The sequence below is a fragment of the Bos indicus genome, chromosome 16 (assembly GCF_029378745.1).
Source record: "Bos indicus isolate NIAB-ARS_2022 breed Sahiwal x Tharparkar chromosome 16, NIAB-ARS_B.indTharparkar_mat_pri_1.0, whole genome shotgun sequence".
NCBI classification, from domain to species: Eukaryota; Metazoa; Chordata; class Mammalia; order Artiodactyla; family Bovidae; genus Bos; species Bos indicus.
In genome coordinates this window covers 17,829,300-17,840,777 of record NC_091775.1, presented here as the reverse complement: position 1 = coordinate 17,840,777, position 11,478 = coordinate 17,829,300, and positions in this window count along the sequence as shown.

Below are 11,478 nucleotides of genomic sequence, written 5' to 3'. Positions count from 1 at the left end.
GTGAGAAGGTTTCCTGATGTTTGGAAACTTCTCTCTTTTTAAGATTCCCTTCCCGGGACGGAACTCCGTCCCTCCCTCTTTTGTCTCTTTTTTTTGTTTTTAATATTTTTTCCTACCTCCTTTCGAAGAGTTGGGTTGCTTTTCTGGGTGCCTGATGTCCTCTGCCGGCATTCAGAAGTTGTTTTGTGGAATTTACTCGACGTTTAAATGCTCTTTTGATGAATTTGTGGGGGAGAAAGTGTTCTCCCCGTCCTACTCCTCCGCCATCTTGGCTCCTCCGTCTATGCTTATCTCTTGCAAATTTATTTTATTTAGAATTTGAAAAGTAATTATCCAGTGTTCTTTGTGTCTAGCAAGTCTTAATCTTTAGTTGAAATATGTTTATGATGTATTAACATTTAATATACAGATACTCTTGAAAATCTTTGGGTTTTTTTATCATCAAGTATGTACTTTTACATTAAATATGAGTGAGTTTTAAATACAATATTGTAAAGTTTAAAAATAAAATAAAATTTAAAAAAGTAAAAAAAAATAAATAAATTATATATATATATATATATATATATATATAATAAATTTTAAAAAGTTCTTAAAATATTTGACTAATTTTGGAAAATATTTTCTGAGGCTTTGAGAATTTAAATACATAGTCCAAGCCTGGTATAGCACCATATATGTGTATACATATGATGTATAAAACATAAAGATTTTTTAAAGTTGTCTTTACATGTATACCTGTGGCAGATTCATTTTGATATATGGCAAAACCAATACAATATTGTAAAGTTAAATAAAATAAAATTTTAAAAAAAGAAGGAAAAAAATAAAATTAAATTAAAAAAATAATAATAAAGTTGTTCTTATCTATGATACACAAGAACCTAAGGAAAGCCCTCAAACTTTTAAATCAATAATTTGTTTGTTTTTTCAACATTATTTAAAAATAAAATCGATTCATTAAGAAGAATAAAAGTAACTTTAATATTTGAGATCATCACAGATTAATGTATATAATACTAAATCCACTAAATGATAAATTATAAAAAATATAAGAATACAACTTCCTTAAGACAAACAGGTAGGCTTCACATTTTATAAAATATCTGATATGGCAAATTGTGAGAGAGAAACTCAGAATTTATCCTAACAATTTTAATCTACTTTGTTTGTATGATAATAATTATAATGATAACAATATTGACTAATGATATCAGATATCTTTATGTGCTGTTTGCTATGCTTTACAAGGAAATGGCAACCCACTCCGGTATTCTTGCCTGGAGAATTCCATGGACAGAGGAGCCTGGAGGGCTACAGTCAATGGGGTTGCAAAAAGTTGGACACGACTGAGCAACTTTCACTTTCATAATTGTTTTACCTTTCGGTTTTCACTAACATATTGAGATGTTCATTTCAGTATTAGAGATGACACAGTGAGAAAGTCAGATTAAATTCCCCATATTTATAAGAGTTACTGTCAGGGCACAACCTGTGTTTGTACAGTTTCAAAGCCCTGCAACATAGCATGGACAACGATCTCTTTCATTGACACGTGATCTATTTCAGTTCTCTTTATCAATGTCATATGTATAAGAAAGCTTTTTTCTTAAAACCTTAACCATTTCACAAGGTGTCATAGGGTATAATAATACTGGAACTGCAAAAACTACTTGCCACTTGCCATAGAAGAAAAACATTAGTATTAACTTTAAAATAAAACATTAATCTGAATCAAATTTTTCTTCTGTTTTAAGCATGTTTAGTTCTCTAAGTAAAGTTCAAATAAGGTTCACTAAGGTCATGATCTTGGCTACAGGAGTTCATGTTCTGTGACTGTGCGCTAGTTCTTAAGATTACTGACTCAGTGTCATAGAAATATCAAGTTGCCTGACCGTGATCCTCTTTTTATCTACTATTAATATTTTTAATTGATGCTAAGGAGAATATTTACCTTTAGAAGCTATATTTTTATGTTTTTAAATACATGAATTTTTCTTTTAAAGAACACTGGAGATCATTGTGACTTATTACCATGATAGTAATAATGATATTATTGGTGAAATTGTGAAATTGCATCTCTGGATTGAGTATCAGAGAACTGCATTTTCATGTTGAATTTTGTGGAAAGATCTTGAAGAAAAGACTTTCTTTACTCATTCATTTAAAATAGGAGTTAGCTCAAGTCATTTAATTCAGATTGAACAGGATTCAAGTGAATCTCATTACGTCCTAGCTGAGTAATCAAAAGAAAATAAACTGCTTTGAATTTAAGATCATCATTTGAAAATGGGCAGAGAAATAATCCTGTTTCATAGGATTTTTGTGGAGACTACAAGAGAAAATGCACATAAAAAGATTTGTGTTCTGCTTAGTATGTATTTTCCCTGGTGGTTCAGATGTTAAAGCTTCTGCCTGCAATGCAGGAGACCCGGGTTCAATCCCTGGGTCAGGACGTTTTCCTGGAGAAGGAAATGGCAATCCACTCCAGTATTCTTGCCTGCAAAATTTCATGGATGGAGGAGCCTCGTGGGCTACAGTCCATGGGGTCGCAAAGAGTCGGACATGACTCAGCAACTTCCCTTTCTTTCCCTTTAGTATATATTTAGAATTTTTAAAGTATTAGCTATTATAAATAATTGTTTATTGTCACCCACCTGTTTGAACTTTCCTAGTTATGAGAGATTTCACTAAATTGTGAAAAATGATACTGTACCATCTGATATTTAAACTCTTAGAAAACAATTTATTAATCTATGTGGAAGTCTGTGTAACTCCAGTAGTTTACCAAAAATCTTAGTTTATCAACTGGTAGCTTTAGCTCATTGCACATACCACAATACTAAATTACTACAGTAAGTCCCCTGCATACAAATGAGTTTCATTCCAAGAGCTGATTCATAAATCTAATTTTTGTAAGTTCAATATAGTTAGCCTAGGTATCCAACTAATGCAGTTGCATTTAGCTATGTAGTACTATAGTTGGTTTATAACACTTCACACAAATAATACATAAAAAACAAAAAATAAAACATTTTAAGTGTTATAGTACAGTACCTTGAAAAGCACAGTAGTATAGTACAACAGCTAATATAAAAGAGGAAATTTGCATCTTTGAAAGTTCCCAACTTGAAGGTACATATGTAGGGGACTTATCCTATGGACTGTAGCCTACCAGGCTCGTCCATCCATGGGATTTTCCAGGTAAGAATACTGGAGTGGGTTGCCATTCCCTTCTCCAGGAGATCTTCCCAACCCAGGGACTGAACCCAGGTCTCCTGCATTGTAGGCAAATGCTTTACCGTCTGAGCCACCAGAAAAATCCTATAATTTAGTACTCTATTCTTTATATTTTAATATGTACATTCTTATTTTTGCCTACCCAGACATCTTTCCTAATTCTTTTTTCTAGGAGTACCCCTAAAGTTGTTGTTGTTGTACACTCACTAAGTCATTTAGACCCCATGGAGCCCACTGTTTGTGACCCCATGGACTGGAGCTCATCAGGCTTCCTTGTCCTTCACTGTCTCCTGGAGTTTGCTCAAACTCATATCCATTAAGTTTATGATGCCATCCAACCATCTCATCCTTTGTTGCCCCTTTCTCCTCCTGCCTTCAGTCTTTACAAGCTTGAGAGTCTTTTCCAGTGAATCACCACTTCATATCAGGTAGTCAAAGTATTGGAGCTTCAGCTTCAGTATCAGTCCTTCCAGTGAATATTCAGGATTGATTTCATTTAGCATTGACCAGTTTGATCTCCTTGCTCTCCAAGGAGTCTTCTCTAACACCACAGTTCAAAAGCATCAATTCTTCAGCGCTCAGCCTTCTTTATGATTTATCTCTTACATCTGTACATGACTATTTCTAAAACCATAGCTTTGACTATATGGATCTTTGTCAGCAAAGTGACGTCTCAGCTTTTTAATACGCTGTCTAGCCGCACTGAGTTGGACACAACTGAAGTGATTTAGCAGCAGCAGCAGCAGCAGCGGGTTTGTTATATCTTTTCTTCCAGAGAGCAAGCATCTTTCAATTTCATGGCTGCAGTAACCATCTGCAGTAATTTTGGAGCTCAAGAAAATAAAATCTGCCACTGTTTCCAATTTTTCCCCATCCATTTGCCATAAAGTGATGGGACCAGATGCCATGACTTAGTTTTTTTTTTAATGTTGAGTTTTAAGCAAGCTTTTATGCTCTTCTTTCACTTTCATCAGGAGGCTTCACTTTCTGTCTTTATTATATTGTCATCTGCATATCTGAGGTTATTGATATTTCTCCTGACAATCTTGATTCCAGCTTGTGCTTCATCCAGCCTGGCATTTTGCATAATGTACTCTGCCTATAAGTTAAATAAGCAGGCGAGAGAGTCAGTTCTCAGGCAGGTTGATAAGAAGTCTGGGGATCCCAAGGAGGAGAAAGGGGTCTGGGGTTTTGAGGAGGAGATAAGGGTCTGGAATTCTCAAGGAGGAGGAAAGGACAAACTTTCTTTTTTTTCTACATTCCTTAGTTTTAGTTACATGTGTTTTGTTTTGTTTTGTTTTGTTTTTTCTTTAAGCCTGGAACTGATGATTACACAATAAACAACTCAGTCTAAACTCTGTACTAGGGGTTATATAACAACAGTGTAATCTGTTTGAGGGCAGGTTCTCCTTCCTGAAATCTTCTGACTAATTCTGATATTTTAGAATGTATAATATGGGACTGGGTCTGGTAGGATCTTTCTATTATTAAATTCTAACCCTGTTTTCCTAAAATGTAAATTGTGGAAGTGGGTCTGGAAAAATTTTCACAAACTTGAGACATTCTTTTGATTTATTGTAATAACTAATTTAAAAAGTATATAACTGCCTTGCTAACACTAGCAAGGGGTGCATTCTCCATCCCACTTCTGATGTCTATGTCAGAAGCTTTCTCTGTACCTTTTTATACTTTAATAAAACTCCACTTTTGGATTCCAGTCCCCTGTAATGAAAAGGAAATCTTTTTTGGGTGTCATTTCTAGAAGGTCTTGTAGGTCTTCATAGAACCATTCAATTTTAGCTTCTTCAGCATTACTGGTTGGGGCATAGACTTGGATTACTGTGATATTGAATGGTTTGCCTTGGAAACAGAGATCATTCTGTCGTTTTTGAGATTGCGTCCAAGTACTGCATTTCGGACTCTTTTGTTGACCATGATGGCCACTCCATTTCTTCTGAGGGATTCCTGCCCACAGTACTAGATATAATGGTCATCTGAGTTAAATCCACCCATTCCAGTCGATTTGAGTTCACTGATTCCTAGAATGTCGACATTCACTCTTGGCATCTCCTGTTTGACCGCTACCAATTTGCCTAGATTCATGGACCTAACATGCCAGGTTCCTATGCAATATTGCTCTTTACAGCATTGGACTTTGCTTATTTTACCAGTCAGATCCACAATGGATCTGATCGGTGTTGTGGGATGGGTGTTGCTTTTACTTTGGCTCCATCTCTTCATTCTTTCTGGAGTTATTTCTCCACTGATCTCTAATAGCCTATTGGGCACCTGCTGACCTGTGTGGTTCATCTTTCAGTGTCCTATCTTTTTGCCTTTTCATACTGTTCATGGGGTTTTCAAGGCAAGAATACTGAAGTGGTTTGGCATTCCCTTCTCCAGTGCACCACACATTGTCAGAAATCTCCACCATGACCCATCCGTCTTGGGTGGCCCTACACAGCATGGCTCATTGTTTCACTGAGTTAGACAAGGCTGTGGTCCATGTGATCAGATTGGTTAGTTTTCTGTGACTGTGGTTTTAGAAAAGGCAGAAGAACCAGAGTTCAAATTGCCAACATTCATTGGATTATCGAAAAAGCGGAGAGTTCCAGAAAAACATCTATTTCTGCTTTCTTGACTATGCCAAAGCCTTTGACTGTGTGGATCACCACACACTGTGGAAAATTCTGAAAGAGATGGAAATACCAGACCACCTGACTTGCCTCTTGAGAAATCTGTATGCAGGTCAGGAAGCAACAGTTAGAACTAGACATGGAACAACAGACTGGTTCCAAATAGGGAAAGGAGTACATCAAGGCCGTATATTGTCACCCTGCTTATTTAACTTATATGCAGAGCACATCATGCAAAATGCCAGGCTGGATGAAGCACAAGCTGGAATCAAGATTCCCGGGTGCCGGGATCCTGCCCCGGCTGATCCAGGGTGTTCGAAGGGGAGACGAGTCAGCAACTATTTACATATTTATCAAAGATATAAAGAGTAATAGAATGAGGATAGCTCAGTAGGAAAATTCAGTGGAGAAAAGAGACCGAGTAGCTTGGTTTACGCGGAAGACCAATAAAACTTCAAGACAAGAAGTTTGCACCACTTACGTAGGCCGCAGGTGTCCTTCCATTCTCCCGAAGGAGAGGAGCTACTGAGGCCTCCCCGGTCGGATCTTAGAAGCCCAGGCATAATTAGTAAGCATGGTGGGTTCCGCGCTCCAGATGGAGACTCAGCTGGAAGTTAAAGGGAAGAATGACATGGGGAGACCAAGCGTTGGTGAGCAAGGCCCCTAGCTTTATTTTTAACAGGGGCTTTTATACCCTAAGTTACACATAGAGGATAATAGGGGATGCAAAGTCAGCAGTTTTTGACCCTTATCAAAAACCAGGGTTTCTTTCCTGCAAATTTATCATATACAAATGGTTTAGGTGATTTACATCATCTTCTGGCCAGAAGGCCTATTAACATTTTATGACTCTTGACAAGGACTTATCAACAAAAACTTATTTTCTCTAAGAGTAATTATTTTAAGGTTTGGCGCCATCTTCCGAAGATAAAATTGCATTCCTATAGGGTGGATGTGTAATGGGTTTACAACAAAGGAAAGAATTTATTACCTTAAGGGTCTAAAGTTACTAACACCAAGGCCACTACTTATTTTTTCTACATACCAACTATATTAATTAATACACATTCAAGGATACAATTCAGGGGATGTAAAAACTTGGCAACAAGCATTGGCTCATCAATGAAATCCTTTACTAGTTTATTCTGACAGTTTCTAACTCTCTGAGAGGTTCTAAGCTATTTGAATATCTTAAGCTTCCCATGCGTCTTGAGGCTGGGAGACTGTAAACAATCGTATGCATAGCTGTAGGAGTCCGGGTAAACTTGTCAGGCGAGTTAGAGAGCCATCTGAGGGGTTTGGATTTAAACACTCCTAATTGCCCAGAAACTTTATTAATTGGAGCTGTAAGTTAGCTCTTTGACAGAGAGAGCGAGATGGTGGTAGGGGACAGCCCCCAGTAAAGTCAGAGGTGAGAGCACAAAGCAATAAAGTAGGCAGACTCTGGTTTTTGGGGGAAGATGCTCGAGAATATCCGGGGGGACTCCCGAGGCTCGATCCCGCCTTTGCCTATGCCGAGCCTCCTTCCTCATGACCTTTGTCACGAGTGGAATGTCTCTCGCTAGCTCCCAGCACCCGGGGAAATATCAATAACCTCCAATATGCAGATGATACCACCCTTATGGCAGAAAGCAAAGAACTAAAGAGCCTCTTGATGAAAGTGAAAGAGGAGAGTGAGAAAGTTGTCTTAAATGCAACATTCAGAAAACTAAGATTATGGCATCCAGTTCCATCACTTCATGGCAAGTAGATGGAGAAACAATGCAAACAGTGACAGGCTATTTTCTTGGGCTCTAGAATCACTGCAGATGGTGACTGCAGCCATGAAATTAAAAGACGCTTACTCCTTAGAAGGAAAGTTATGACCAAACTAGACAGCATATTTAAAAAGCAGAGGCATTACTTGGCTGACCAAGGTCTGTCTAGTCAAGGCTATGGTTTTTCCAGTAGTCATGTATGGATGTGAGAGTTGGACTATAAAGAATGCTGAGTGCTAAAGAATTGATGCTTTTGAACTGTGGTATTGGAGAGGACTCTTGAGAGTCCCTTAGACTGCAAGGAGATCCAACAAATCAATCCTAAAGGAAATCAGTCCTGAATATTCATTGGAAAGGACTGAAGCTGAAGCTGAAACTCCGATACTTTGGCCACCTGATATGAAGAACTGACTCATAAAGACCCAGATGCCAGGAAAGATTGAAGATGGGAGGAGAAGGGGACGACCGAGGATGAGGTGGTTGGATGGCATCACTGACTCAATGGACATGAGTTTGAGTAAACTCCAGGAGTTGGTGATGGATAGGGAAGCCTGGCATGCTGCAGTCCATGGGGTCGGAAAAAATCGGATGCAAATGAGCGACTGAACTGAACTGAAATGAAAACTCTGCTACACAATAGCTCTTGAGTGATTAAGCCTGGTCCCTGGTCCCAAACCTAAATCTTCTTCTTCTGAGATCATGAATCCAATACTGTTCATGTAAGTTATCGCAGGGTGCCAATATATAACCTTGATGTACTCCTTTCCCAATTTTGAGCCTGTTCATTGTTCCATATTCAGTTCTAAATGTTGCTTCTTGGACTGCATACAGGTTTCTCAGGAGGCAGGTAAAGTGGTCTGGTATTCTCATCTCTTAAATCTACCATTTTTTTGTTTGTTTGTTTGCTTTTTGTAATCCACACAGTAAAAGGCATTAGCATAGTCAGTAAAGTAGAAGTAGATGTTCGTATGGAATCCTTTTGCTTTTTCTTTGAGGCAACATATGTTGGCAATTTAAGCTTTGGTTCCTCTGCCTCTTCAAATACAGTTTGAACATCTGGAATTTCTTGCTTCACATACTGTTGAAGCCTAGCTTGAAGGATTTTGAGCATTACTTTGATAGCATGTGAAATGGAAGCAGTTGTACGGTAATTGGAATATTCTTTGGCATTGCCTTTCTTTAGGATTGGAATGGAAACTGACCTTTTACAATCCCGTGGCCATTTCTGAGTTTTCCAAATTTTCTCACATATTGAGTGGAAGACTTTAACAGCATTATCTTTTAGGATTTGAAATACCTCAGCTGGAATTCAATCACCTTTTAGTTTGTTTGTTTGTTTGTTTGTTTCCATAGTAATGCTTCCTAAGGCCCACTTGACTTCACACTCCAGGATGTCTGGTTCTAGGTGAGTGATCACACCATTGTGGTTATCCAGGTCATAAGAACTTTTTTGTACAGCTCTTCTGTGTATTCTTGCTATCTCTTCTTTATCTCTTCTGCTTATATTAGGTCCTTGCTGTTTCTGTCCTTAATTGTGTCCATCTTTGCATGAAATGTTCCCTTGGTCTCTCTAATTTTCTTAAAGAGATCTCTAGTCTTTCCCATTCTATTTTTTCCCTGTATTTCTTTGCATTGTTTACTTGTTTCTTGTCTCTCCTCAATATTCTTTGGAACTCACATTCAGTTGGGTATATCTTTCCCTTTATCTTTTGCCTTTCACTTCTTTTCTTAGCAATTTGCAAGGCCTCCTCAGACAACCATTTTGCCTTGCATTTCTGTTTCTTTGGGATGGTTTTGATCACTGCCTACTGTACAGTGTTGCAAACCTCCATCCATAGTTCTTTGGGCCCTCTGTTTATCAGACGTAATCATTTGAATCTATTTGTCACTTCCACTGTATAATCATAGTAGTGGTAGTGTTGTGACTCAGTCATGTCCGATTCCTTGTGACCCCATGGACAGTACCCTGCAAGGCTCTCTGTCCATGGGATTCTCCAGGCAAAAATACTAGAGTTGGTTGCCATTCCCTTTCCCAGGGTATCTTCCTGACCAAGGATTTGAACCTGGGTCTCCTGCATTGCAGGCAGATTCTTTACCATCTGAGCCATCATAAGGGATTTGACTTACATCATACCTAAGTGGCCTAGTGGTTTTCCTTACTTTCTTCAATTTGTCTGAATTTTGCAGTAAGGATTCTCATGATCTGAGCCACAGTAAGCTTCAAATCTTGTTTTTGCTGACTCTATTGAAATTCTCCATCTTCACCTGCAAAGAATATATAATCAATCTGATTTCAATATTGACCATCTGGCAGCATCCATGTGTAGAGTCATGTCTTGTGTTGTTAGAAAAGGCTGTTTGCTATGACAGTGTGTTATCTTGACAAAAGTCACTTTGTACACCTGCTTTACTTTGTACACCTGCTTCACTTTGTACTCCCCATCCAAACTTGCCTGTTACTCCAAGTATCTCTTGACTTCCTACTTTTGCATTCCAGTCCCCTATGATGAAAAGAACATCTCCTTTTGGTTTTAGTTCTAGAAGGTCTTCATAGAACTATTAGACTTCAGCTTCTTCGGCTTAGTCATTGGGACATAGACTTGGATTACTGTGATGTTGAATGGTTTGCCTTGGAAATGAACCAAGATAGTGCCAACCTATTTGTTTACAGTCTTGATGGAATTGTCCATCAAAATGACAGCCTGATCTCTTCCCCTCAGACTGTCTTTGGTTTCATGAATCAGCTGAAACATTCAAATACTCTCTCTCGGGAAAATGACTATTCTTTGAGTAAAAAAGAAAAGAAAATGGCTAGAGTTAAATGGGCCACCTTCTTCCCAAAGGTGGGAGCATATTTTCATTGAAACATTGATAGCTTATTTTCACTGGTTTTCTAATTTCTCTCTTTTTATCTCTCTCCACACACATGTGTATCTTTTATTCCATGAAGTATTAATTCTTAAAATAAATTTATTTTAATTATGCTTTTTTCCAGTTTCATTGATATGCAACATTGTATAAATGCAAGGTATACAGTAGGATGGTTTTATCTGCAAATATTATGAAATGATTACCACAACAGTTTTAACTAATAGATACAATAAGAACAAAATAAAGAAGAAAAGAAAATAATTCTCCTTGTGATGAGAACTGATGGGATGTACTGTCTTAGCCACTTTCCTGTGTATCACACAGCAGTGTTAGTTATCATTATGATGGTGTACATTACTCCCTAATATTTATTTATCTTATAACTAGAAGTTTGTACTTTGGACCACCTTTCTTCAATTCATCCTCTCTCTTCCCTCTGCCTTTGATAACCACAAATTTGACCTTTTTTCCTATGCTTTTGGGTTTTTTGTTTTTATTTTTGTTTTAGATTCCTCATAAAAATGTGATCATACAGTATTTGCCTTTCTATGACTTATTTCTGTTAGTGTAATGCCTTCACGTTTCATCCATGTTGTCTCAAATGGTTGGGTTTCCTCATTTTTGGAGGCAGATAATAGACACGTATACCACATTTTTGCTTTTCTTTCAACTACTAGTGGACTCAGGATGTTTCCATGTTTTGGCTGTTATAAATAATGCTGTGAACATGGGGGCACAGATATTTTTTCAAGTTGGTGTTTTCCTTTCCTTTAGATACAATATAAGAAGTGAAATTGTGAGCTCGTACGGTTGTTCTTTTATTTTTTGAGGATATTCCATAATATTTTCCATAGCAGTTATACCAATTTACAATCCCACCCGTAGTGCACAAGGGTTTGCTTTTCAACATCCATGCCAGTATTTGTTTTTGCTCTTTTTTTTCTTAATTGGAGTATAATTGCTTTACAACGTTGTCT